The sequence below is a fragment of the Sus scrofa genome, chromosome 13 (genome assembly GCF_054392235.1).
Source record: "Sus scrofa isolate SSC_HxYL_T2T_F1_AM1 chromosome 13, Sscrofa_HxYL_maternal_Yorkshire_Landrace_v2.0, whole genome shotgun sequence".
NCBI lineage: Eukaryota > Metazoa > Chordata > Mammalia > Artiodactyla > Suidae > Sus > Sus scrofa.
In genome coordinates, this window is record NC_139395.1 from 188,117,556 (window position 1) to 188,144,576 (window position 27,021).

Consider the following 27,021-nt stretch of genomic DNA (forward strand, 5'->3'; position numbering starts at 1 on the left):
CATCAAAACAGTTTTTCTGTTCTTTCTTCTTTTTTTGGCTTTTTTGCTGTTTTCGTTGCTATTGTTGCCTGTTTGTTTTGTTTTCTTCAAAAGATACCAAGTACTTGATTAGAAAGAAAATGTAGAGAGATTGGAGATAACTAACAAAAATACAATATATCCCTTTTTACTCTCTTCATTGGACATAACCTATCTTTCAAACATTTCAATTTCCTCATGCTGTTTCCTAGCTCAAGATTGTTTCCTACATCCATCACTTCTGGCACATTGTCTCCTCACTTATATTTAACATCCCTAAAATGAAATATAGAAGCACTGCACATACAAAAGTTTTGTCTAGTCCTAAGAAGAAATCAGATATGATTATTTAGTTTAAAGGTAACAATTGTGAAATACTTGGTGTAAATAAGTATACTGTGGGATGTAGGTTTGACCTGAGGCTGACACCTATTTCCTGCTTATATTTCAATATCTCCTGAAATTGAGATTTTATTACAAAACAAAAGTGAAACTTGGGAATGTACTTTTGCTGAAAATTAAATTCTTAGCCTGTCAAAAGTAGCAAATATTTTGCTAGTATTACTGTATTCTGATCTCACGCTTTCATAATAACAAATATGAATCATTTTTATCTAATTTATTTGGTTTCACGTTTCAAATAATGCTGCATCCTTGTAGCTGCATTATATCATTGAGTTTTACACATGGATGAGAAAAAATAAAATAGCTTGTATAAGCAGCATGTTAAAATTATCCCTCAAAAGTTAAAATTTAAATTATCTAAGTTCAGCAACATCATATACAATATGACAAATGAATTCCATAATTAATCACCCACAAAATTATGATAACATTTGCAGCTTAAATATTTATACTGCTCCTAGGGAAAAAAAAAAACCTCCTAAAGTAATGCAGAGTATAACTGACTTTACCTATTACTTTAGTTTCCTAGTGCTACTATAACAAATTACCTCAAACTTAATGACTTAAAATAACAGAAATTTATTTCCTTACAGTTCTGAAGGTCAGAAGTCAAAATCAAGGTGTCGATGGGATGCATTTTCTCTGGAGGTTTCAGGGAATAATTGTCTTTGTCAGCTCTTCTAGGCCACCTGTATTCCTTGGCTCATAGCTCCTCCCAAGCATAGCTCCAACTCAGAGTCCTGCTGCTGACTGACCCCCCTTCCTCCATCTTATAAGAATGCCAGTGATTACATTGGGTCCACCTGGATAATCCAGGAAAAGCTTATCTCAAAGCCTTACCTTAATCACACCTGCAAATCTCTTTACCATTGAGATAACATATTCACAGCCTCCAGGCAGGGCGTAAAGCTACCTTTGGGAGGAGTATATTCAGCCCACTACACTAGAAAATAAAATTTGAATACATACAGATGCATATGTGTAACTGTTTATGTATATGTATCAAATTGCTCAAATAAAGCATTGGATATATTCAGTTGATTCAGTTGCATTATGTAGCACTAGCAGATAAAAATGCCAAAGAGATCAATCTTATTAGGAGTTCTATACAAAACATTCTGTATTGCTCTCAGAATCAGCTACTCTGTAACTGATTTTCTATTTTTCTCTCTCTTTTTTTTTATTATTATTATTGTTATTTTGCCTCTGACCTTCTCATTGATGACTTTCGTATTTGTGCCAGGAGAATTTTAGTGTTGCCTGCTAGGCACATTGGGCACTCAGACACATTGGTCACTGTCTGATACTGATTTAATTTCACTACATCAAAACTCACAGTGTATCTCAGTCCCTAGATTTCAGCACATCACCATGTTAAAACTATTTCAACAATCTTGTCATTCCAATTTTTCACACTTTTTCGTTTGTTTGTTATTTCAACAGTCATAAACCAGAAGACATACCAATAGGTAATACTGCAGAAAAATATGAAAAACTTCAGTATAAAAATCATCAAACTTCATTTCATATGTAAAGTCACTTTAAAATAACAGTGACCCAGGACTATTTCAAAATCATATATATTTGGTATATGATTTAGTATATTTCCACATATTTGGTAAACTTCTCTTATTTATACTAACTTTCTACTACTCTATTGTTAGTGGAAAGGGTACTTTGAACCCCAATGCCAATGTTTCTTCCTTCCAGTCCATCTGGTGTTTATTTAAAGGTTTCACAGTTTGGCAAACTACAGTCAGGTCAATTTTGCCCATGATCACTTGTTTAAAAATTGACTATAGCTGCTTTTGCACTATAGGGATAAGTAGTTATAGCAGAGACCCTCTATCTATAAAGCTAAAAATATTTTTTAATCTGGTTCTTTACAGAAAATGTTGCTGATCCATGTTTAAAGAATTGAATCTCATCAGTCAGTAGTCTGTGATGTTTTTAAGGCACTTAAACTATGTTTGTTAGATATACACACATACATACATATGTGTCTTATACACACACACACATATATCTTATATTTGATGTCAAGTTATAATTTATTAGTACAACACCAAGTACTAAAAACAGTTTAACATAGTTTAATATGTTAAGCACAAGTTATCAAGCAAGCAAGTTGCAAATTTTTACCTCTTCGTATGTATACCACTGAACACTATCATAATTTCAACTCTCATGATCTGTCCTGATTCTCTAGGAGTTGATTGGGAAATAGAATAACTTTTGATACCTTTATTTGTTTCATCTTCCACATCATCTACTCTTGTTGATTCATCCAGTGTTTTGTGTGTGTGTGTTTATTGGGGGTGTGCATCTAAAGATATAGATGTAGATGACATATATTATCAATTGCCTCCCATTTTCTCTGTTAACAACCAGATTCAAACTAACACTGCCTTTCAACTGCACTGTTACCCATTCACTCTGTGCTCCCATCCCCTGACTGTTGCCATAGAAAACCATGAATACTTTGTAAAACTTAAAGCTGATGTTTTCATATTTCTTAGGAGAGAATTTTAAAAAATGATTAAGATGATCTACAAGCCTCTGAATCTGAAGCCTCTTTATTCTGCCTCCTCACATTTCACTCTCTCCTCACATGGTATAGTCAAGGTATAATGTCCATCTATTATTTCCCAGAATGATCTAATCTCTTTTTACTCCTTAGAGCTTTCTTTCCCCTAATGCTTCAAGTCTCCACTTGAATTTCTGTGAGGGAAAAGTGCTTTCTTTTACTGCCCAAAATACATTAAATCACTCCATTGATTTTTCTCATAACATTCTATTCTTTTCCTTCACAGCACTTAAGATAATTTATAATGTTGTTTATATGTGTGTGTTTCTTTATTTAATGTCAGTATCCCCCAGTAGTCATCCCCCAGTAGACTATAAACTTAACAAGGAAAGAAACCCAATCTGATCTACTTTATCTCCCACTTCATGCCAAGACCTAGCATAAGATACAACAGTTGACTGATAGTCAATAATTCTTGAATATTTCTTTGACTTGTTATAGTGAGCTAATGTCTTTTTCTGGTTTTACTACCTTATGTTTGATATTTTAAAAAAATATTTTTATTTCCCAGCAAAATTCTATTTTTGGGGTTTGTCTCCTCTTAGCTGTCAGTAGGGCCTTCTCAGCCATGTCAACCACTGGCTACCTTGGAAACCCTTACCATTATTTAGATATTTGTATCTGTTTGTCAGGTGACCTAGTATGAATTAATTTGAAATAAATCTAAAATATAAATCATACAGAAAGAGATATAGTTCCACTTTCTACTCACTGAAGCAACTTAAATCACACACATATAGCACAAATGAAATTATTTTTCAATTGACTTTTGAAAGACAAAAACAAAAACAGGTAGCATATTAGAGTCAAGGACAATAGATCAGACATTTCTCACTCTGGTTTACCCACTCAGTAGACAAAGTATGCATTTGCTAGTCACTGAAAAGGAGAAAAAAATGAGAAAGAAGGATAAGTATTAAAGTAGACCTACTAACCATGGTATAATCACTCAGACCAAAAAATCATTACTCTAAAATACCTGTAGATATGAACAACATACATTTAATAATCACAACACTCCAAAGTAATTCTCTCTGGTTAACAAATAATAAATCATAGATCTATATATGTTCCATGTAACAAATAAAGAAATTCTATGATTCATATTTATTTACTTTATGTCATAGAGCAAACTGTACTAGAGCAAGAATTTTTATTTATTTTGTGTGCTTTTATATCCAAGATCAGTGGAATGACAGCTGGTATATAGTGGACATTTAATAAGTTTTTGTTGAATTAATATTAATTTTGTCACAATTGCTATTTTATGTTTCATAGGAAGAATTTTTTTTTTTAGTTAGGAGAAAAATTAAGCCTCAAAAAAGTCAACAAACAAATAACCCTCCCCCCTTTTCACAACTCTGTTCATCACAATTTTTTCCTCATACAAATTAATTACAATTTTAGAGAAACTTGAAACAAATTGCAAATGTGATTTGTAAGCCTATGACACTTATGAAGGATTATTTTGTTTCTACAAAGTAAATTAGTTCTGAAGTATATCAGTATAAATTAAAGTTTCAATAATCTAAAAAGAATGCCAACTTTTTTAGTAACTATGAACTTTGGGGGTATTTGGACTTTGCCCTTTACACTGAACTCTAGTGTCTTCATCTAGATCTGGGGAACCAGAGGACAAAGAGGAAGCTTTTTCCACATCTTCTACTTAAAATGTTTCTCTGAATCTCTGAAGCAATGGCATTTCAAGTGAAATACTTACCCACACAAGTCCTATAAATAAACTATGCCTATAAAGTGCCAATATGTCTTGTTAAACAGTAAAAAAGATTTTTTTTGTGTGTGACACCTATCTCATCAGTTTTATAAAGTGGAAAAAAAAGGGGGATTTGCTATGCTTATACTCTAAAATTCTCTATTAATAATCCAGAAAATACTGAAATGATAGAATCCATTTAAAAGTAACCTCTTATTGAGGTAGGTATAGGAGAGAATTTAACAGTCAAACATGAACAAAAACAATGTATTTATAAAGATCAGAAGACAAAGATATCCCTGACTTAAGAATACGAAAAGTCCACTGGGATGAGTATGTAGAACAAGTGTTCCTGAGCTCTCACCCTAGGTGCTAATGTGGGACAAGAAGCCATGGGAGAAACCACATGGGCTTCTGCTTTAAATTTGCTTTCAGCCAAATTTAGAAGCCAGAAATTAGGCAGTTATATCCCCTTCTAACTGGAAATTTTCTTAGTACTTCTTTCAGGAACTTAGCTCCAAGGTAACCCACCAATCATATATTTGATATAAATGTATCCTTGGATTGACTTTTCTCCTCGTATATTACATTTTTAACACAAACATAAACAATTCTATATGTAGTGCTTTGTGAAGATTCAAATTTGTGTAGTTTTGTTTTTCTGAAGGGGAAAGAAATACCGCTAGAAATGGAAAAGCGATACAGGAAAGGGTCGACAGTAAACAAAGCATGTTTTATAAAGAGCTACTAGAGAGGGTGATTGAAGCTTAGATCCTTGAGGATGCTCCAGGAAACAATGTAGAAATCATTCCTCTGTTACCCCACCAGGGGAAACAAGAGCTTGGATATTTATAGTCCATCATCCATCGACACTTACTCAAGCATTGCTCCCAAAGGTGTCTGTTTCCTACTTCCAGCCTAACTCCTGAACAAGAAAAGAGATCCTCTCTGGTTTCAGAGAGAATCCTCAGGCAATGATGTAGATACTGGTGGTAAAAAACAGGTAAAGCCTGAGAAGTAGGTGATACACTAGAGTCTGCCAATCTATGTAATTAGATATTCTAAAACAAACAACAAAAAGAAAACAAAAAATAGAATACTTCTGAGAATGTGTAGTATTTCATTATTTGATTACACCCTAAATATATTAAATGTATGTATATATATATTTCATTTCTGAAAGACCAAGAATATTTGGGAAATTATTTGTGTTTTTGTTTTTAAAGCAGCACCTGTGGCATATGGAAATTTCTGGGCTAGGGTTTGAATTTGAGCTGCAGCTGTGGGCCTATGCCACAGCCATAGCAACTCCAGACCAAGCCACATGTTTAATCTACACCATAGCTTGTGGTAATGCCAGATCCTTAATCCACTGAGTGAGGCAAGGGATCAAATCATTTTGAGAATATACTGCTTCAATTTTTGTGTTCTTTTTGTCTGATATAAAACTTAAGCTCGCAAGTCATTAAGGATATAAGATATGTCTTTTATTAATTCCTTCTGCTACTTGTTAAACGATGGTAATGTAAAAAATATATTGACAAGTTGAAAAATACTAGCAGATTTATAGAATCTTTTAGCTAAAATGTGGTAATGAAATTTCACTCTCAGAAGAAATACTGAATCGCATAGAAACAATGTGGTATGATATCTTTGTGTCTGTTGTGATTATGTAAATAAGACACAGTGAGAGTAAATTTGAATAACATTTATTTAAGGTTTAAGTTGAGAAATTGAAATGCAAATGAATTATACATTTTTCAAGTGTAGGTGGTCTTTTGAAGTGAATATTGTAATTCTTAGTTGATATTATAATTTGGATTTAATTTAGTTTGATAAGAACTTATTTTAGGAATTATAAAAGCCAGCAAATTAATTTAATATATATGCATTTTAATTTGAGAATTTGATCTTTGGAAATTGTATGAAGTAGTCATATTAAAGTTACAACTTTATTGAAATCACATTGCTTCATAAGCTTTTATGTTATTGGTCTAGCTTCTTCCCAGTTCTTCTCAGAATGACTCATAAGTTTCATTAATTACATTGCCGAAGTTCTCTTCACAGCTAGTTAGTATCTCCAATTAGATTGGTCAAGAGGATAAAGTTACACTACAGCTATCCTCTAATTTTTAACACTTCTTGAGTTCATTTTTAACTTTGTTAATGTCAGTATATTTATTCTCAATGCGGTTTAAAGGAATAGTCATGATTATCCTCTGATATGAAAATGAAGAGATGGGAGAATTATTTTTAGCCCAAAGTACTAAATTTCAATCAATACTGTAGCATGCTCAAAACACAATCTATATGATATTTATTATATTTGGAATATGTAAATGGAAGATGTTTCATAAAATTTCCCTTGAATGAGAATTTAAATATAATTTTAACCAGACTGGAGTGTGTGTGTGTGTTGTGTGTGTGTGTATGTGTGTGTGTGTGTAGGCACACCAAAAAAAACCTAAAAATTTATTTATAGATATGCATTTTCATGACAAATTTAAAACCATCAGTGAGTGCATAAACTTATTTAACAAATATTTATTTATTGTACTGATGACATAATTCACATTTAAGTGAAAAGATTATAAATATTTAGAACATAATTTCAAAAAAGAATACTCTTATCTACAAAATTCTATGAGTATGAGGAGGACTTTTGATTTGGAGATCAAGAAAGTTTTTTGTTGCAGTCTGAAATCTTAATGTAGTAAACATCAAGAATGAGTTAAGTTAGACGTGCAAGAGATTTTTTTGAGGATAACACTTGTGAAATTAAAGAGTGAAGGGAATAGGAATTGTCAGAGAGAACTTAAGATTGTGATAAGTTCTGACCCCTATGAAGTAGACGGGAAAGCAAGGGAGATTGGATAGAAAGAACTTCAGACTAGATTGTAGCTCTGAGAAAGCCCCAATCACCCTTGATAGTTTGCTCCAGTGTAAAGATTGTCAATGAATGAGTGTCCTCTGATGAGGAAAAAAAAAAAAAAAAAATGATGAGGCACTAGAACCTCTGCTATTCAGGAAGAGGGTTGCCTCACCTCAAAAATTGTAGCAAATCCACAAAGCACTACAACTGAAAGCTGTTGGCTCCTTGTACTCTGTGTTATAGGATATCTCTTGAAGAGAGTTCTGTGTGACATATATTCATGATTGCCAGAGATTTATAGAAACTATGGCTCTAAATTTAATCTTCCCACATCAGCAATTATTTGTGAAATACTGTGTGTCAGATAGAAATGTTTTTTTTCTAAGTAAGTCTTTACCTGGTTTACAAGGGGTACAGGAAATATATGCATCACCAGTTTTATTGAAGCCCTTGTATTGTGTATTCTATAACTTTGTATGGCTGGATAAAGTATAAGAAATTATAAATGCAGATTAACTCTAGATTATGGGAAGCCTCATATTCTGGGCTAATATCTTTGGTTTTTACTTCAAAGACAATTAGAAACCATTTTATGAAAACCATGACAAAATAATGTTTGGTTTTAACAATAAAGTAGTAGTTGTCTAGAGAATTGAGCAGAGAGAGAGAAAAAGTTGGTTGTGTGAAAATCAATTAAAAGGTATTCCAAGGGATATAGGTTATTAATAAGGAAATATCTAAGAATAAAAAAGAGAAGGGAAGTGTTTCTGGAATCCGGCCTCTGTCTGCTGGTGATGAATTGAAACACAGATACAGCGTTTTAGGTAAAGGAGAAAAAAAAAAAGCTTTGTTTCTTTGCCAGGCAAAAGAAGATAACTGCAGACTAATGCCTTAAAGACTGTGCCTCCCCATCCCCAGAAATAATTGTGAGAAGTTTTATAGTTAAAAGGAGAAAAATAGATTTTCTGATAGGAATCAGAATTGGGACAGACATGCATTCATCTTTCTTTGGGGGAATCTTAGTCATCAAAGCTGGAGTCAGGAGATGTTCATGATAGTGGTCTTCTGGGTTATTGCCTAGAATAACAGTAGTTGTGAAAAGGGACATTGATCAGAAATTAGTACAACTAGGAAAGTTCCTGAAAAACATCATGTGCTGATAATATTTAACCCACAGGCAATTATGCTCAGGGTGCCTAATCTTTAGCCTATGAGTGATTGTGTTTAAGATGCAATTAAGTCAGTGAGAAGGACAAGGAAGAATCCTAAGCTGTTCAATTTTAAAGTACTCATTTCTAAAAGACTCATAAGGTATATAACTTTTGTTTTAGATGTATAATATGCCTATATTATTATGTGAATTCCTTGAGAGGGAAGCAGGATCCTGTCCCAAGTTGTACTATTTTTGCTTAACTGTTCCTCCCTTCCCTGATTAGCAACTGTCTGAACCTGTCCCTAGGAACTCAGGGAAGATCATGGTGGCTAAATGAGGTACATTTCCTAAGATCAAGAAATGGGGGACACAGACAGGCTTTTGTGCCCAGGAGCCCATGGCCATGTCCAGTGTCACAAGGACCAGGGAAATATACAGAACTGAGCAAATAAATATATGATAATGATATGGATGGAGTAGGCACAGGTAGTAGTAGAAGTCCCAATTAAGGACCATATTTAAAGAGGAAAAATTAGGGGACATTGGGAGATCACTGTAAATTAATAAATTGCTAAAGAAAACAAGCCATCAGCACAAGGCAGGCTTGCTTCTATAGTGGAGCCTTGAGAATTGTCCCAGGCCATTGCCTGGGGGATGGATTAGGCCTGCACTCATATTCAGACCAAGGGCAAGAGTTTGAAGACTGCCCTTCTGTGGATTTGAATACACAGTTTATTGGATATCAGGAAGGAGCTACTACTCCCAGAAAGGAAGAGGCAGGCTTTTTCAACCCCTATTCCCCTTGGATGATAAAACTGTAGCTCACCAGATCCTTGGGGCAGAGTTTCTGTGCCTGCCCACTTGCATCTTTCACAAGCGTCCTATCTTAATAAATCTATTTCTTGCCTTTACTTTGTCTCTTGCTGAACCCCTTCTGTGTGGAGATGTGAAGAACCTGAACCTTAGTGAGTTCAGACACAGGATGAGTGATTCTAATTTAAAACCATGGTTCAAGTTCCAGTCAGGGTTTAGGCCAGGTTTGAATCCCGGCACAGGGGTTCAAGTTCCAATCTGTGTTCTGGCTAGGTTTGTTACGGCAGCTGCCCAGCTGCCCTGCACTGCGGCATATCAGCTCTGGCGACAGCCCTGTGACTGTAGCATACTAGCTCCAGCAGCTCTGTGGCTGCAGTGGATCAGCTCTTTTACCTAGTGAGAAACCAAGCGAGCACTCAGAGAATTGGAGAACTCAGGTATATTACGCCGGTGGGCTCAGAGGAGATGGATCTCCAGAGTCTGAGCCCCGAAGAAGGGTTTCACTAGGCTTTTATGGGCTACGTCTTCTGGGTCCAAGCTTGGCTAGTTGGACTGGAGTGACGTCAGGCATGGTAGTAGATGCGGAAACAAATTTACAGAAGCAGATGCGTGGGGGAGGACTGGTTGGGGCAGTTGGCTAGACTTTGATTAGTCATCATGGCTGGGGTCTCTCCTTTCTACATTTTTATTGGGACATTTTCTCCTACAGGTTCAGGCCGTTAATACTGTCAGTTTCAATAACACTGCTAATTATGAGACTGATGTGCTACCCACCACTCTAAAAAGGCACCTAACATTAAAAATTACAGAGGAGATAGAGTAGGAAGAGCAGATAAGCTTTGAATCTTTGTCAATCAGCAACTGTATCATCATCATCATCAATAATGTTTGATTAAGGAGTGGGCAAGATGTAAGAAATTACTCTTTTTTTTTGTCTTTTTTTTTGCTGTTTCTTGGGCCGCTCCCACGGCATATGGAGGTTCCCAGGCCAGGGGTCGAATTGGAGCTGTAGCCTCCCGCCTACTCCAGAGCCACAGCAACACAGGATCCGAGCCGCGTCTGCAACCTACACCACAGCTCACGGCAATGCTGGATCATTAACCCACTGAGCAAGGGCAGGGATTGAACCCGCAACCTCATGGTTCCCAGCCGGATTCGTTAACCACTGTGCCACGACGGGAACTCCAGAAATTACCCTTTTGATGCACTGAGCTTGAATGACCAGCTATCCATCTAGGTGGAGATGGAAAGCAGGCAGTTGAAAATATAGCCCTTATCTTAAAGTAGGCATCTAATTATATATTTGGCAAAACTTTATGTATAATAATATTTATATAACATTTTGGGAATGGCTATAACTCTCCAGGGAATCTAGAGAGAAGAAATGAGTGTTATAAAGAGAACCCTTAAGATTTTTTTCACATATGCAGAGAACCAAGAGGGGGCTGGTAATTAAGGAAGGCTTTGGTGAAGTCTTTCAGAGTTCTCTCATTAACATCATAGTGGTAGAGGTTCACATCAGCAATTGAAAGATGAAGAAAGCAAAGTATATGATCCTTTTTGAAATTTAAGAGTTAAAAAGTAATGATAGTTTGCTGTATACTGGTATAGAGAAAAAGTTAAATGTAAGGTTTGTTATTATTATTGTTGCTAAGGTTGAAAGTTTCTTGAGTATATAAGTAATCTAAGGGGGAGGAATTAGTGGAGGATAGATTGTAGGTACGAAAGAGACATGGATGATCAAAAAATCAAACTCCAGAAGAGATAACATTGAAGTGATCAAAATTTACCATCCAAGTTCACAGATACAAATAAAATTTGTCCTTACATTTTAACCACTTCCTTTTTTTCTCCAATGATCATTTCCTGTAAAGAAATGATCTGGATTTCTATTCTCAATAAAAATCAATATTAGGTTATATTGTAGCATCTTGAAATTTCATTATGTGTATTTATACTATAGTAATGTATGTGTACTATCAAACATTTCTATAAAGAAACTGTGTTCCAGGTTCTTCAGGTACAAAATGGGGAAGAAAATATAACAGTAGATAAATTATTAAAATATCATATATGTTTGTGTGTTAAATGTATATTTCAAATCACTGCTATGAGGATTCTGTGTCTCAGGTCATGTGAGGATTATATGAATTAGCACATATAAAGAGATTAAAGCAATGCTTGGTACACAGTAAGTAGTAAATAGTTATTGTTAATGTATTATATTAAGAAGTATACTTATCATAGCATTTGACAATTACACACTAAGTATTTACCAAGAGAATTGAAAACATATGTCCACACAAAATTTTGCATACAAATGTTCAGGAAAGATGTATTTATAAAATCCCAAAATAACACTAACCCAAATGTTCATCAACCAGATAATGGATAAACAAATATGGAATAACTAACAAATACTACTATTCACCAACAGAAAGCAACAGACTGACAGAATACTCTATGGATGAATCACAAACATATTTCCTGGACAAAATAAGTTAGAAACAAGAGTACATCTACTACCACGTGATGCATATGCCATTCTAGAAAATACAAATCCAGTCTGTAATGTAGAAAGAAGATCAGTAATTGCCTGGGACAAGGTGGGGATGTGATTTAGGGAAATATTCCATGTCATTTATATAACAGCATTATGAGATGTAGTTGTTATCTGTTACAATTTACACCTTTAAAGTGCATAATCCAATGATTTTTAGTATATTTGATTTTTAGTATATTCACAGATAGGCGCAACCATCATAGCTGATTTTAGAGGTAGGAAGAATGCAGTCTTACTTTACATAACATAGATCTAACAGTTCCTATTGAGTTTTAGATTTTGTTGAATGATTTTTTTTTTCATTTCCTGCATAATTTTAGGGCCATTTCCAGACAGTTTTAAGACAATTTTCACCAGCTTTTCTAGGGAGCATGTTAGCAAAGTTTTCATGTTCTCATTGTGTTAGTGGTTCTCCATATCAGGAATGTAAATATGACCACATCAGTGTATAAAAAAATCATGGAAATATACTCTTAAATATGGGAGTATTTAATTTATACTTTAACAAAGTTTATTTGTAAGTTTTTTTCAGTCGTCAATGTGTGAGGATCAGGCAAGGGTATTATTTAAAACACCAAAATGCACTGTATTCAGTTTAAATAATTAAGGATTTTCAAGCATTTTATTGTGAGGTTGAATGGATGAGCTTTAATGACTCTTACATTGCTGAGAATTCATGATGTTGTTGCTATATTACTAGAACATGTTATTTTCATAGCCCAGGTTATATGTAAAGGAATTAAGCATGGAACCAGAATGGGGGGGGATTTTGTACAATATTTGAGTACTCTTTAAGAAAACAACCCAAAAATATCACCCATAGCAAATTTTGCCAATGTATTTTTACCAGATATTTGTTAGCAGCGTATGATCATATAAACACAACTGAAGCTCAAGCTTTGTTAACTCCATGTCATACTTGCCTCTGTGAGGAATCACTTCTTTTGTTCCAGGACTCCTTTTCTCAATCTGTAAGTTTTCCCAGAACTTCTTGGGAACAGATTATATTTTGATCTCCAGTGTTGCTCTTGGTAAGATAGAAACAGGAACATAATTCTGTGACATCTTTAAGTTACTACTATTCCAGTGTTGAGTTTGCTAAGGATATAAATGAAGAATTTACTTATGTGATATCTTTGATTTACCATCATTTAAGTGAGTTCATTTGAAAACTATTATTAGTATATATAGAGTAAATAATTTTTAACTTTACCAATGTGGTAGGGATGTCATTTAACTTGACTTATTTTTAACTAACCTGGTTTGTCATATTTCTCTAGTGAAGTGAAACTTTTATTAAAGGAAACTTTTATTAAATGTTTACTAAAGTGAAAATTTTATAAAATGTTTAGAATTTTTCAGTGTCATGTATCCTTTTTTAATAGGGAGAAAAATGGCATAAATATTTAACATTTAAAACTGTTGAGAGTTACCAGACTAAGACCAAAACATAAGAATATTTAGAGAACGGGAGGTAACAGAGAGGTAGAATTACCTATAGAACATAAGAAAAGGGTTTCATGAATGCAAATAAGGAGGTTGAAGAATTCTAAAGAAGAAAAATTGGGTCTATTGTTTCTTTATGTTCTAGGGCAATAGAGGAAAGAAAACTGATAAAAGGACATTTTCTTCACTTTTAATGAAACACAAAAATTAGATGCTGTCAAACAAATACTGTTCATATATTACCTGAGCCATCAAATAAACAAAGCTAAAGACATGAAATACAGTAAAACTCTATCTATAAATATATTGCTACTTATTTTCTGCCAGTTTCTCTGCTAGCTGTGGTTTGGCTTCTGTAAAAATCCTATAAGGCAAGGAATAAACTTTTCCTCTCCTGGGAACATTACAATATAGTTCTATTCTGAAAGATTCATGTGTGATTTCTTTAAAAACAAAAAAAAAAAAACAAAACAAAAAAGCTAATGTTTGACTTCTATAGAAATGCCAGTATGCAATTATATTGTTACTGTTTATTTTTTTATGTTTCTACTTTTGCCTTTTTCACTGAGGAGCATAAAATAAAACAGCAATGGTTTTCCATTATAAAAATCATAGATGGTATTTTTCCACTGGAACTGCCATTAGGTTATTAAATCTATACACACTGTAGGGCAAGGTAGTTTAAATAGATAATTTGATTACACTTCCCCTTGTCTTTTTTTAATCAAATGCCCCCAGCAGGAGAGTTACATTTAAATAGCATGTGTATTATAAATTATAATATTCACTGTCAGATATATTTAAATTACTTTTATATTTTCATTTAAGTTTTGGCAGTCACTGTGTAACCTTAGGCAAGATACCTTTTCCTTAAATAAGAAAAAATATCTATATATTTGACAATGTATTTGAATACTTTATGATGGAATGTGATGCATTGCTTAAGTGTAAATGGTATTCATTTCTATAAAACCATGGAGTTGCACTATTATATAAGCTCTTGGGTGATAAGACAGCATGATAATGAGTATAGGCTTTTGCGTTAAATTGCCTTGGGTTGAAATTTAGCTTCAATATTTATTAAATATGTGTTTTGGAAAAGTTAATCAACCTCAATGACAAATATCTTTTCTATGGAATATGGGCATAATAACAGGTGTTGTAAAGGCTTACATAAGCTCAAGTGTAAGAGTTAAGTTCAAAGTCATTAGGTTTCATTGTTGTTAAATACTATATCTAAAATATGATTTATAAAGAAAAAGTATTGATTTTTCTTTGATTTTAAACTATATTGATTATAGAGAAGAACAAAGAGATGAAGAACAAAAAGGTCATTTTTTTCCAGAAGTTTCTATCTTATCTTTCCCATGTAGAAGATTTTGCATGGTACAACAAAAAAATTCTGCTAAGACACTTCAGAGTATATTTATAGGCTCCCCAATTCAGTATCTCTTTGGGAGAAAAAATGACTTAAAATATAATCACCTAGTATTTAGGAGAGAGATGCTACAAAGATTTTTTTTCTCTTATCTTTTTTTTTTTCTTTCTATAAGACATTCTGTAAAAACTTATAATTTTCCTGCAAGTAAATGGTATCAGAAGTAATAAAACACAATCTATAGGGTCACTGACTTATTTAAAGATAAGTGCCAAAAATTAGAATGTATTTGTCATCTTTAGCTTAATAGTATCTGCCTCTATAATTCTTCATTGTTCACCATGGAAATTTACCAGCTTGGAACCATAGGAAACTGCTTTTTAGCCTTGGAAATATGATAACTATTCTAAAGAATTTTAAAGAAAGATGCTTCTCAATTCTGTATGTCATATTTGTTCTCAGGAACTGAATTCTTTAGTAACTTGAATCTGGCTCATACTGCTTCAACTTCACATGTTGCATATTTACTTTAATTTTAAACTCCAATGCAAAGGAATGCTACATCAATATTTAGAGTGCCGATGATTGGCGATGGCCCAAACTCATTCTTATGTCAAGGAGATATGGCATTTGATGGGGACCAATTAAGATCAATGTCAACACTTGGCTTTCCAGCAAATGACATGATAAATCCTTGGCAGAATAATAAGCAACACTTCCCATTCATCACAGAAAAGACAGGTATTTCCTTGCAAGCTGTTTGGGTGAGAATTTAATAATGTGTTATTTAAGTCTATTTTTAGTTAATTGTTAGCCACTGGCAAGATAGAAATAGTTAAAGAAAATGTGGTATTTTAGGAATTAGATGAGAAACTAAATTTCCACATTCTAAACTAATTTGCACTCAAAAGGAAACATCATATTGTATGTTAAAAAGTTAAGCTCTTTGAATCAATCTACTGTATTTATGAACACAATTATGGAAAAGCAGCAATGACATCAAAACATACTAGATTAAGGAAAGTTTTACTAAAGAGGGAAATGCATGCATATTTTTATAGGAATGGTGGCTGAAGACAACTATGAAAAAAAGAGGAAAAAGAAGAAATCTTTCTGAAAATAAGGCCAAGCAACCAACTCCATTTCACCAGGAACCCTTTTCATCAATCAATCCCATATTCGTGTAGCAGATTTGTACCCTCACTCCTTTTATAACCCAATTTTAAGGTTCCAAGAATTGGAGCAGTAAAAAGAAATGAGATGTGTGAAAATGCATATAGAAATAAGAAGTGCAAAAGGGTAAAAAAATTAAATCATTTAAGGGTTTATTTCATTGTAAAGCCAGGTAAAATAACCTCTCTGGACTCTCTATTTCTGCTCTTTGCCTTTCCTCTTAGAAAGGCTAAAGGTTTTCACAGCAACTTAAAATATTTTCCTTTAACATTAAAAAAATGCTATTTATTAAAATAGACTGTTTCCCTAAATAGTGTTCACATATTTGTTCTCTCTAATTCTGCAATGTATGTTTAATTTCACCCTTTATATTTAGTATTTCTTTCTCTACAATCCTGGAACAAATTATACTACTGTTGAAAATAGTAGTAATTATCATTGTATTATTAGTAGACTTCAATTTGTAAGTGAATGTATTAAGGAAACAAAATTGTCTCTGCTTTTCTGCTACCATTTAAAGTTGTGCATTAAAATTTTAATTTTCCAAAAGTAAACAAGCAGTAACTATTACATAATATGTATTTGAGATAAATTTACTATATTAATATGCACTTCTCAAAAATGCTTTTCTCTCATTCAAAAATAAACTCATGCCGACTTATAATTTCAGCAAAAGGAACAGGAAATGATATAGACAAGTTTGGTAAGTGGTTCATAGTTGAGCCAAAATAGCACAATATCTGCCTTAAGATCAGAACTAGATTTCTGTGCTTTGTTTTCATGAAATTTTCTCTGTTGTGAAGATATTATTGAGAAACTCAAAATAGTTTTGTGCTGAAAATTTAACAGCTGCTGAATATGAAACAATTATATGATATTGGTATAGAAGTCACTTTTTTTCATATGTGATAAATTTCATTATAAAAAGATTTACATAAAATATGATTAAGTGATTTGTGAACCAGTCATTTAATATAATAAAAAATATTAAGGTGAATTATTTATTTGGTTTTCAGATAATTACAGCATAGTTTTTTCCTACTGGGATTCAATGTAGGTCCTTATCTAAGCATGTTTGCAATAGAGCAGTATATTTTTAGATGCAGCCTACACTCTAATTAGCACATTCTAATTTCTAGCTTAAAAGAAAAGCATAAGTAGCATATGGCTTAAAACGTTTTATTGTTAACAACTAAGCTGTATGCCTCACTGTAATATGAAAATTAAATCTTTCTTTGCTTTGATTGAGACTTGCTCTCTGACTTTTTACTTTATCGGATAATTAAATAACTAAACAAGATAAAATGAATTACTTAATTTTGTTAGGAATTAGAGGTGATTTAGGTTTCAGAAACTATTTTCTGAGTATTGGAATGTTTTCCTCATGTCAAATCTCCTGAACTTTCTAACAACTAATTACTTTTCATTTCTGACGTTTATATCAAATATATATTATAGTGAATATGTTTATAGTAAAAAAAACATTAGTGTTTAGACTTTTAAAAATATATTTAATATTCTAGGACTGTCTTACTTTTAAAATAATCAACTATGAAGAATAACGTTCAATATATTTCATTTTTATAGCATGCCTTATGAAAAATAAAAATATTTTGAAACAATAATTTTATATATTTGTTTTACATAAATATAGGCATGCCATAAGGCCCTGGAGTCACTGAGAGAGTATGTTGATGAAAAAATAATCTATGACCTGAAAAAACAAAAACAAGCTGTACAGAGAGCCAATGATAAAACCATGGAAGTTCCTGTTCCCTCGGTCTCCCTGTCATTTCATTTTCCACTTTTCCATGCTCTGGATAGATTGCCACTTCTTTATTTTCTCACTTTCCATTCAGATCATGGAGGGATCAGATTTATTCCCTCTTCCAGTTTTGGAAAGGTGATAGACTGTTCCATTGTTTCAGACTGGAGTGTCTATAGGAGTAACATTTTTTTTTTTTTCCCTATGCCTTTGATATATGGAAGTCCCCCAGCCAGGGAAGGAATAACTATCTTTTTACTTGTTAATATTGATCACCAATCCTTACATTATTAAAAAGAAAAGGTCCCCCTTCCCACCAGAACTGAAGATGGGGATGAAAAAGAGTAAAAAAAATATTTTTTTTTTAACCACACTTGCTCTTTAGTAATTTGAAACATGGTAAAGGAGAGTGATGCTTCCTACCTTCTTTTAGAATAAAGAAGTCAGCAGTATGATGCTACTGTGTTCTCCACATAAAATCATATTTATCTATCTAGATGTGACTTCGGTAGACACAAGTGGTTTTAGGTAATGGTGAATCTCATGGACTCTAGGCTTCTGAATATGTAAGTGCTCTATGATCTTGGTTTGGACACCAGTATTCTACCTGCATTCCCACCCCCATACCATCGTTTTGTAAAATCTGAGGTCTTCTGAAGAGGCATTGGCATCCTATCCAATATAACAGCACTGGTGATGCAAATTCCCATAAACTTGGAGAATATGGTCATTGTGTTCATCCTTTCCCCCTGTTCTTTCCACTAAACATGATTGTTCAGTGGTTAGGTGGTTCTATTTTTCCTTTAAATCTTTAAGGAAAATGTTGCAATGCAGTATCTTAACAGTTATGTATAGCTGGGCCTTATATACTGACAACAGGTATTATTCTTACATCTAATAACACACTACAATATAACTACCTATTGTCTAGAGCATGAGTCTAATGCAAAGATCCTTCCTGTGTCAATCTAGCTGACATCAGAGAATGTTTTTCTTTGTGCTCATTTGCCAGTTATTAGAGCCATCAACAAGTAAAGACTGACCCTAATTCTACTGAAATTCTTTAGGTAAATTTCTTCAAGTCTGCATCCTTAATACTAAGACCAAAAGATGAGGTAAATAAACAACCCAGAATTATTCTCCAGCATTAAGTATCATGGAGAAAGGACTTCTATTACCAGAACAAAAGACTACATTATTTGAGCCACTTCTCTTATTGAAAATAGTAAAAAAAAATACTGGATAAAATATTTTCTAAATTCCTTAAGACCATTTAAAAAATGCAAGTTACAGGAGTTCCCACCATGGCTCAGCAAAAATGAATCTGACTAGCATCATGAGGATGCAGGTTCCATTCCCAGCCTCTCTCAGTGCAATAAGGATCTGGCATTGCTGTGAGCTGTGGCATAGGTCGCAGATGTGGCGTGGATCCAGCGTTGCTGTGGCTGTGGTGTAGGCTGGCAGCCATAGCTCCGATTTGACCCCTAGCCTGGGAACCTCCATATACCATGGGTGTGGCCCTAAAAAAACAAAAATAAAATAAAATAAAAATAAAAATGCAAGATATAAAAAAAACTATTTGTCCAAAATATAAGAAAGTGTAAGCACAGACACTGGTATGAAAATACTTGAATATTTAATTAAATGTTCTTGTCTTGAGAGCAGCCATTGAACAGGCTAACTTGAGTTTAATGTAATGCCTATTGCAAAAAAGGAAATGGGAGAAAGGCTTTGCAACTTCCCCAAGAGCTAAGTCTAATAGAAGACTACAGCATATTAAAAATGAAATCTTAATATATTATGTTGTCAAAGTACTGATAGAGGAAAAGCAAACCTGATCTTTAACATCCAAACACAAATTTGTCTTGTCACTGAGAAAAATAGGGGCCATAAAAATAAAAGAAAATCGACCCTGAGATGCTGCGGCCAATAACTGTCTCTGCCACATATTAGCAAATTTGATTTTCTTCACCAGAGGAGTCTAGGTGACTTTAAGCTGTAAGCATGGTCAAAGACCCAGCTGAATCAGTACTGCCAAGTTGTTTGGTAAAAGCAAGTAAAAATCCACTCCTGAAAAAAGTACTTTCAACAAGTTTTTCAAATTACTGTTCAGAGGTGATAAGTATACTACAACAAAAAATAACATATCATATATGGAAATAAAGTGCCAGAAATAAAAATAAGCAGATAAATTATAGGGAATGACTTCAGATATTACAATTGTCAGACACGTCTTCTAAACTATTGCATTGAATATGCAAAGAAACAAAATGAAAACCTTTATCAATAAGGAAACTAAAATGGTAAAAGGGGAAAGTCTCAAATAGACCTTCTGGAAATGAAAAATACAATCTCAAAATTAAACATTTAAAAGTTGGATTTAACATGGGGTTAGGTGCAGTTTAAGAAGAAAATTTACTAGAGTTTACATTAGAAGAAAGGTAGTGCACAAAAAATAGATTGTTTTAATGAATGTTCCAGAAAATGAGAGAGATAATGAGGAAAGGATAATAGTTAAAGTGATAATGGCTGAGTTTTCCCATATCTACTTAAAACACCAATCTACAGTATGAGAAGTCAAGTCACTTTCAACAAGAAATGTAAAAATAAACCCATATATGGTCATATTATAATAAAAATGATAAAAGTCAGAACTAAGGTGAAAATCTTGAAAGCAATAAAGAAAAAAAGATTACTTTCAAAAGAGACAAGAAGCAGACTGACAACTGACTCTCATGTTTAATAAAAAAAGTGAGTAAAAAAATTAAGTACTCAAAAATGAACTCACTGACAACCTAGAATACTTTACTCCAGAAAAGTGTCTTTCATGAATTAAAGCAAAATATAAAATTGACCAAGAAAACTTGAAAATTCTCCACAAAGAAATATCCAAAAGAAGAAATTCTGATAGATTGGATTTTAAACAAAAGACAATATTTCAGGTAAAAAATTAAGATGTAAAAAGAAAAATAATCCATATGCAAAATAATGAATTCAGACCCCTACCTAATATCATATACAAAAAGTAACTCAAAAATAATCAGATACTTAGGGAGTTCCCGTCGTGGCGCAGTGGTTAAGGAATCCGACTAGGAACCATGAGGTTGAGGGTTCGGTCCCTGCCCTTGCTCAGTGGGTTAACGATCCGGCGTTGCCGTGAGCTGTGGTGTAGGTCGCAGATGCGGCTCGGATCCCGCGTTGCTGTGGTTCTGGCATAGGCTGGTGGCTACAGCTCCGATTAGACCCCTAGCCTGGGAACATTCCCTATGCCGCGGGAGCGGCCCAAGAAATGGCAAAAAAACAAACAAACAAACAAACAAACAAAAAATCAGATACTTAAATGTGAAAGGAAAGGGAATACAATGGAGCAAGATCCTCTTCTTCAACAAATGGTGTTGGAACAACTAGACATAGAGATGCAAAAAGGAAAAGAAAAAAAATAGAGATGTGGATATTATACCCTTGACAGAATGTAACTCAAAATGGATCATAGACCTAAATGTAAAATGCAAAACTATAAAAGTTCTAGAAGAAAATACTGGAGAAAATGTATAACACCTTGGGTATGGCAATGACTTTTTAGATGCAATACCAAATTTACCATGTAAGAAATAATTGAAGGAATTCCTTCATGGTGCAGAGGAAACAAATCTGACTGGGAACCATGAGGTTGTGGGTTCAATCCCTCGCCTCATTCAGTGGGTTAAAGATCTGGTGTTGCCATGAGCTGGGGTGTAGATAACAGACACGGCTTGAATCTGGCATTGCTGTGGCTCTGGCATAGGCTAGCAGCTACAGCTCTGACTGAACCCCTAGCCTGGGATTCTCCATATGCCACGGGTGCAGCCCTGAAAAGACAAAAGACAAAAAAAGAAAAAAAAAGAAAGAATTGATAAGATGGACTTCATCAAAATTAAAAAAGCTCTGCTTTGGAGTTCCCATGTGGGTCGATGGGTTAAGCATCCAAATTTGTCACTGCAATGGCTTGCACTGCTCTGGCTTGGGTTCATTTCCTGGCTTGGAAATGTCTACATGTTATTGATGCAGCCAAAAACCAAAAACAAACAAAAACTTCTGTTTTGCCAAAGACAGTGTCAAGAGAATAAAAAGACACAACATACACTGTGAGAAAATTTTTGCAAAAGTCACATCTGACAAAAGACTGGTATCCTAAATATACAAAGAATTTTTAAAACTTAACACTAAGAAAATAACCAACAGGCTTTAGAAATAAAAGGTCTGAGTAGATATCTCTCCAAAGAAGATATATAGAAAGCAAGAGGCATCTATATAGAAAGCATGTAAACATATGAAAAGTTGTTAAATATCATATGTCATTAGGGAATCACAAATTAAAACAATTAAATACCACTGAAAATCTATTAGGTTAAATCCAAAAACACTGACAACACCAAATGCTGTCAAGGATTTGAGTTAACAGGAATTCTCATTTTCTCATGGTAGTAGTATAAAAGGTACAGCAACTTTTTAGAGAAATTGGTAGTTCCTGACAAAACCATACTATTACCACACAAACATAATTGTTGATATCTATCCAAATGAATTGTAACTAACACACACATAAAACTTATACCATGGGTGGTTATAGCAGCTTTATTCAAAATTGCTAAAACTTGAAAGTGACCAACATGTCCTTCAGTAGGTGAATGTATAAACTGACACATTAAGAAAATGGAATATTATTCAGCGCTAAAAGAAATGAGCTATCAACTCATAGAAAAAGCTGGAGGGACCTTGACTGCATATTATTTAGTCAAATACACCAATCTGAAAAGGGTACATATCTTATGATTCTAACTATATGACATTTCGGAAACGGCAAAACTATAGAAGCAATAAAAGAGTCAGTAGTTGCCAGCAGTTGAAGAAAGAAAAAGATTAATTGTCAGATAACAGAGGATTTTTAAAATAGGGAAACTATTCTGTATCAAACTACAGTGGTGAACAAAACTCATTTTGTCTAAACCCATAGAATATACAAAACCAAAAGGGAACTCTAATGTAAACTACGGACTAATAAGATGTATCAGGGTTCATCAGTAGTAACAAATGTACCACTGTGGGGTGGGGTATCAATAGGGAGGGAGATCAGGCAGGTGTTGGGCTAGGAGTATATGGCTAGGGGATATGGGAGTTAGCTGTACTTTCTTTTCCTTTTTTTTTTGTTTTTGTTTTTTGTTTTTGGTTTTGTTTGTTTGTTTGTTTTTAGGGCATCACCTAAAAAAAAAACATATTGAGGTTCCCAGGCTAGGGGTCTAATCGGAGCTACAGCTGCTTGCGAACACCACAGCCACAGCAATGCAGGATCTGAGCCCACCTATGACCTATACCACAGCTCACTGCAAAGCCGGATATTTAATTCACTGCAAGAGGCCTGGGATAGAACCTGCAGCATCATGGTTCGTAGTTGGATTTGTTTCTGCTGTGCCACAAGAGAAACTCCTAGCTGTACTTTCTGCTCAATTTTACTGTGAATATAAAATTGCTCTAAAAAATAAAGTCTATTAATTTTTTTAAAAGTAAATTAACTGCTTGTCCACACAACATGTATGGATCTCAAAATAACTATGCTGAGTGGAAGAATTCAGACAAAAAAAGAGTACACACATATATTATCATTTATATAAAGCTCTAAAAGAACAAGTTAGTCTATTGCTTAGAGATAATGGAGGCAAGAAGAAGTGCTTTTCTATATGCACTTTATAAACATCTTAATTTCTCCAATATACCTGCTGGAATCTTAATTAGAATTGCATTTTATGTATAATTCTGTTTAAAGAAATTTGGCATGTTAAAAATATTGACTACGAGGTTATTTAAATTTGAAAAACGATTACTATAATTCAATGGACTAGCAGATTAAGAAAATAAATTATGTTGGTTGCATCAGAAAAGAGTTAGACAAATTTGATATATTTAAAATAAAAATTCACAGAGGACTTAGAAAAGAATCTACTTAATAATACCTATGGAAAACTTAAACATCATACTTGTGACGGATCATTGAAAGAGTTAGGAATATAACAAGAAGGTCTACTTTCAGTATTTCTATTTAGAACTACACTGGGATCCTAGGCAGTAAAGTAATCAAGAAATAAAATTGAAAGTGTAAGAAATATCAAGAAATAAATAATAATATCATTATTTGCAGATGATATGATTGTATATGGAGAAAAATCTGAAGATTTATAGATAAATTATTAGAATAATAAGAAAGTTTATCAAGGATGCTGGATACAAAATCAATACAGATATCTATTTCTTTTCTACCTACCAGCAATAAGCAGTTAACAAATGAAATTTTGAAAGATACTGTTTACAATACTATGGAAAATATGAATTATCTGAAAAGAAATCTCAGTATGCATAGGAATACTCTATGGGAAATACTGTAAAACTTTACTGAGAAACATTTAAAAAGACCTAATTAAATAGACAAACACAACATGTTTATGGATTTTAAAGTGAAATATTATGGAGATAAAATTCTTTGCAAACTGATTTATAGATTCAATGTAAACACAGACAAAAATATAAAGAATTCATTATGACTATCCAATATTATCTCTTGAAGAAAAATATGGAACACTCACTTTCTTTATCAGCTAAAATATTAAAATAATTAAAATAACATTATGTTGGTTTAGGGAAAAAATAAATAGTATAGAACAGATAAGCCCAGATACAGACACACAGGGATACGAAAACAATATATGAAAGAGGTAACATTAAAAACCAGTGAAGAAATGACAAGCTTTTTGATAAATGAAATGATGAATTGGCTCTTCTTGTATGATAATATGTAACTTGAATACTGATTCACACCACAAATAGCAGCAATAAAAGCAACTATAAAGACACAAATATCTCTTGGAGCATTCCTTAAGTGCAGGCCCATGTTTTGTCTGTTTTTTCTATTTCAAGGCCATTAATAAACATTGGATTTTCAATCCATTAGCAATAGTTAACTGACTACAGAGTCTGGAGAGATACTGCATAACTCAGTCCCCACCTTCCTTAGTACCTCATCCCAATCCACCATACATAAGAATTTTAATAGCTTTATTACTACTGGATGCTAGGAATTATCATGATCTTAGTTCATTCAGTTTCATGTAAGTCTAATGTAATAAAATACCACAGATATTTGTTTACAAAGAAAGTAATTGTTTTTCTCACCATTTTGGAGGCTGAAAGTCTGAGATCATGATACAGATATGGTCAGATGAAGTTTCCTTCCAGGTGCAGACTTCTCATATCCTACATGATAGAAGCTGAGAGGAATCTCTCTGAGCCCCTTTTATAAGGGCACCAATCCCATTCATAAGGGGTCTGCCCCTGAGACCTAATCATTTCTCAAAGGCTTCACTTTGGGCATTACATCATCAGCGTATGAATTTTATATTGAATTCTCATTTAATTGTTGTCTAGTATTTTTATTTGCTAAATATGGCAAGCTTGTTTGCAAGAAACACAAGAGAGTATTTAAACATCATCTTTTCCTCTCATTTGGATGATGGTTGCCCCTTATGGCATTAGTACCCCAGAATTTCCAGGCATATGAAGGAATTGAAATGCTTGAATAGGTTCTCACGGGTGTACCAAATGGACAAGTCTCAGAGCAGAAAGCAAGAGGCTTCTAGTATAACTGAGGTCAAGTGCAATTAAGCCCCACCTGAACACAAACGACACAACTATGTAGAACAAAGACCATGTGAGCTTGACTACTAAGCTTTATCATTCTCAGATAGCTAAAAATTCAAACTGTTCGTTGCAAACAGCATAGTTATGTGGAAAAGGTTTCTAGCAAGAGATGTTTTCTTATCACGGCCTAGCCAGGTGGCATACTACGGTGATATATTCCCAGACATAGACTTTCCTAAGTCCAGTAATGTACTACACAACTTTTCACACTTCCCAGCTTTATAAAGAGACCTCTGTTCTAACACCCTGAGTATCTGGGACTGCTCTCTGAACACCCAACAACCTGTAACATTGACATCATAGTTAGATGGTTATCAGTTCTGTGTGCCTTCTAACTTCAATTCTCCAGGACTGTTATGAATTTGAGTTAATTTTTTGTTTCTTTCAACTGGGATTTTTATTTCTTGCTATGGAGATTGATTAAGTATTGTGTATATGTAGAATTTTCCTGGTAGTGAATTTTTTTTTCCTACCAATTCTGTGTGGTTGAAATGGTAAGGTGGTCTTTCCATTTGGGGTCAGAGTTTCATAACAGCAAAAACATTAATCTTTGCTCCTAGTCTATCTTTGTTGTGATCCAAGACTCCAAGAGAAAGTCTGTGACTTGCCAAGTGATGCTTTGCTGGAATAGTTTTGGCAACAGCCATGAATTGAGACTATGGTGTCTGATGGCCCAGCTGCCTTGATCCTGGAGCCCAAGTTCATTTTCTGATAGCTCTAACCCTCTCAGTTTTCTCTCAACAATACAAAGGAATCTCTAATGACAGAATAGATCCCCCTCACCTCTTCTGGCTACAAATGTTTGTGGGTAATTACCAAAGGTGTTCACATCAAAGCAAGGAGAAGAAGTGCCTGTTTTTGAGGAAGTTCAGAAAACCTGAATTATATCTTTCACTTCACAGAAAGAGGCTCACAAAGGGCCTCTGAAATTTCTTTTCCCTGGGCCTCCTTTCCTGCTGCCTTTACTCCTAGGTACAGGCAGTTTGGATAGGTAACTCAATCATTACATTCTTTAGAGAGACTACCCAAAGATAGTAAAATTCATCTTGCCAATAATAGTAATCTTTCATGATATAATGTTGGTGATTATCTTCCTAAAAATCAACTCTCTGACAAAGTATATTGGCAAGGCACAGAAACTCTAAGAACAAGCATTTCATAGTACTATGTGTAAGGATATGTTTGTGTGTGTGTGTGTGTAGTTAATGCATGTAAACATGATACAGAGGCAGCCTATTGAAATGAATTCTCTTTATCACTTTGAATTTTCCATCTCTGTAGCATTCATTTTCAGCTCAGAAATATTCAAAATTCTTCTTAAATGCATTCTTTTGTCATAAAATCCTAATTTACCCAAATCATTGCTGAACTTTAGAAATTCTAGGACCTTATCATTATATGTAATATAA

The 27,021-nt window shown here is 33.7% G+C and overlaps 1 protein-coding gene across 14 annotated transcripts in view; it reads right to left on the minus strand.

Annotated features, from left to right (window-relative positions):
- LOC146397805 (uncharacterized) overlaps nucleotides 1-27,021 on the minus strand; it is a 1,134,194-nt gene that overhangs the window by 509,644 nt on the left and 597,529 nt on the right. For 3 of the 14 annotated variants that reach the window (XR_014823708.1, XR_014823715.1, XM_084989259.1), the window contains one exon: nucleotides 13,049-13,223. The exons of 10 other annotated variants lie outside the window; for them this stretch is intronic. The gene's annotated coding sequence lies outside the window, so the exon portion shown is untranslated. Of the gene's footprint in view, nucleotides 1-13,048; nucleotides 13,224-27,021 lie in introns of those variants that run through there. One more of the 14 variants, XR_014823712.1, reaches the window with a different exon arrangement.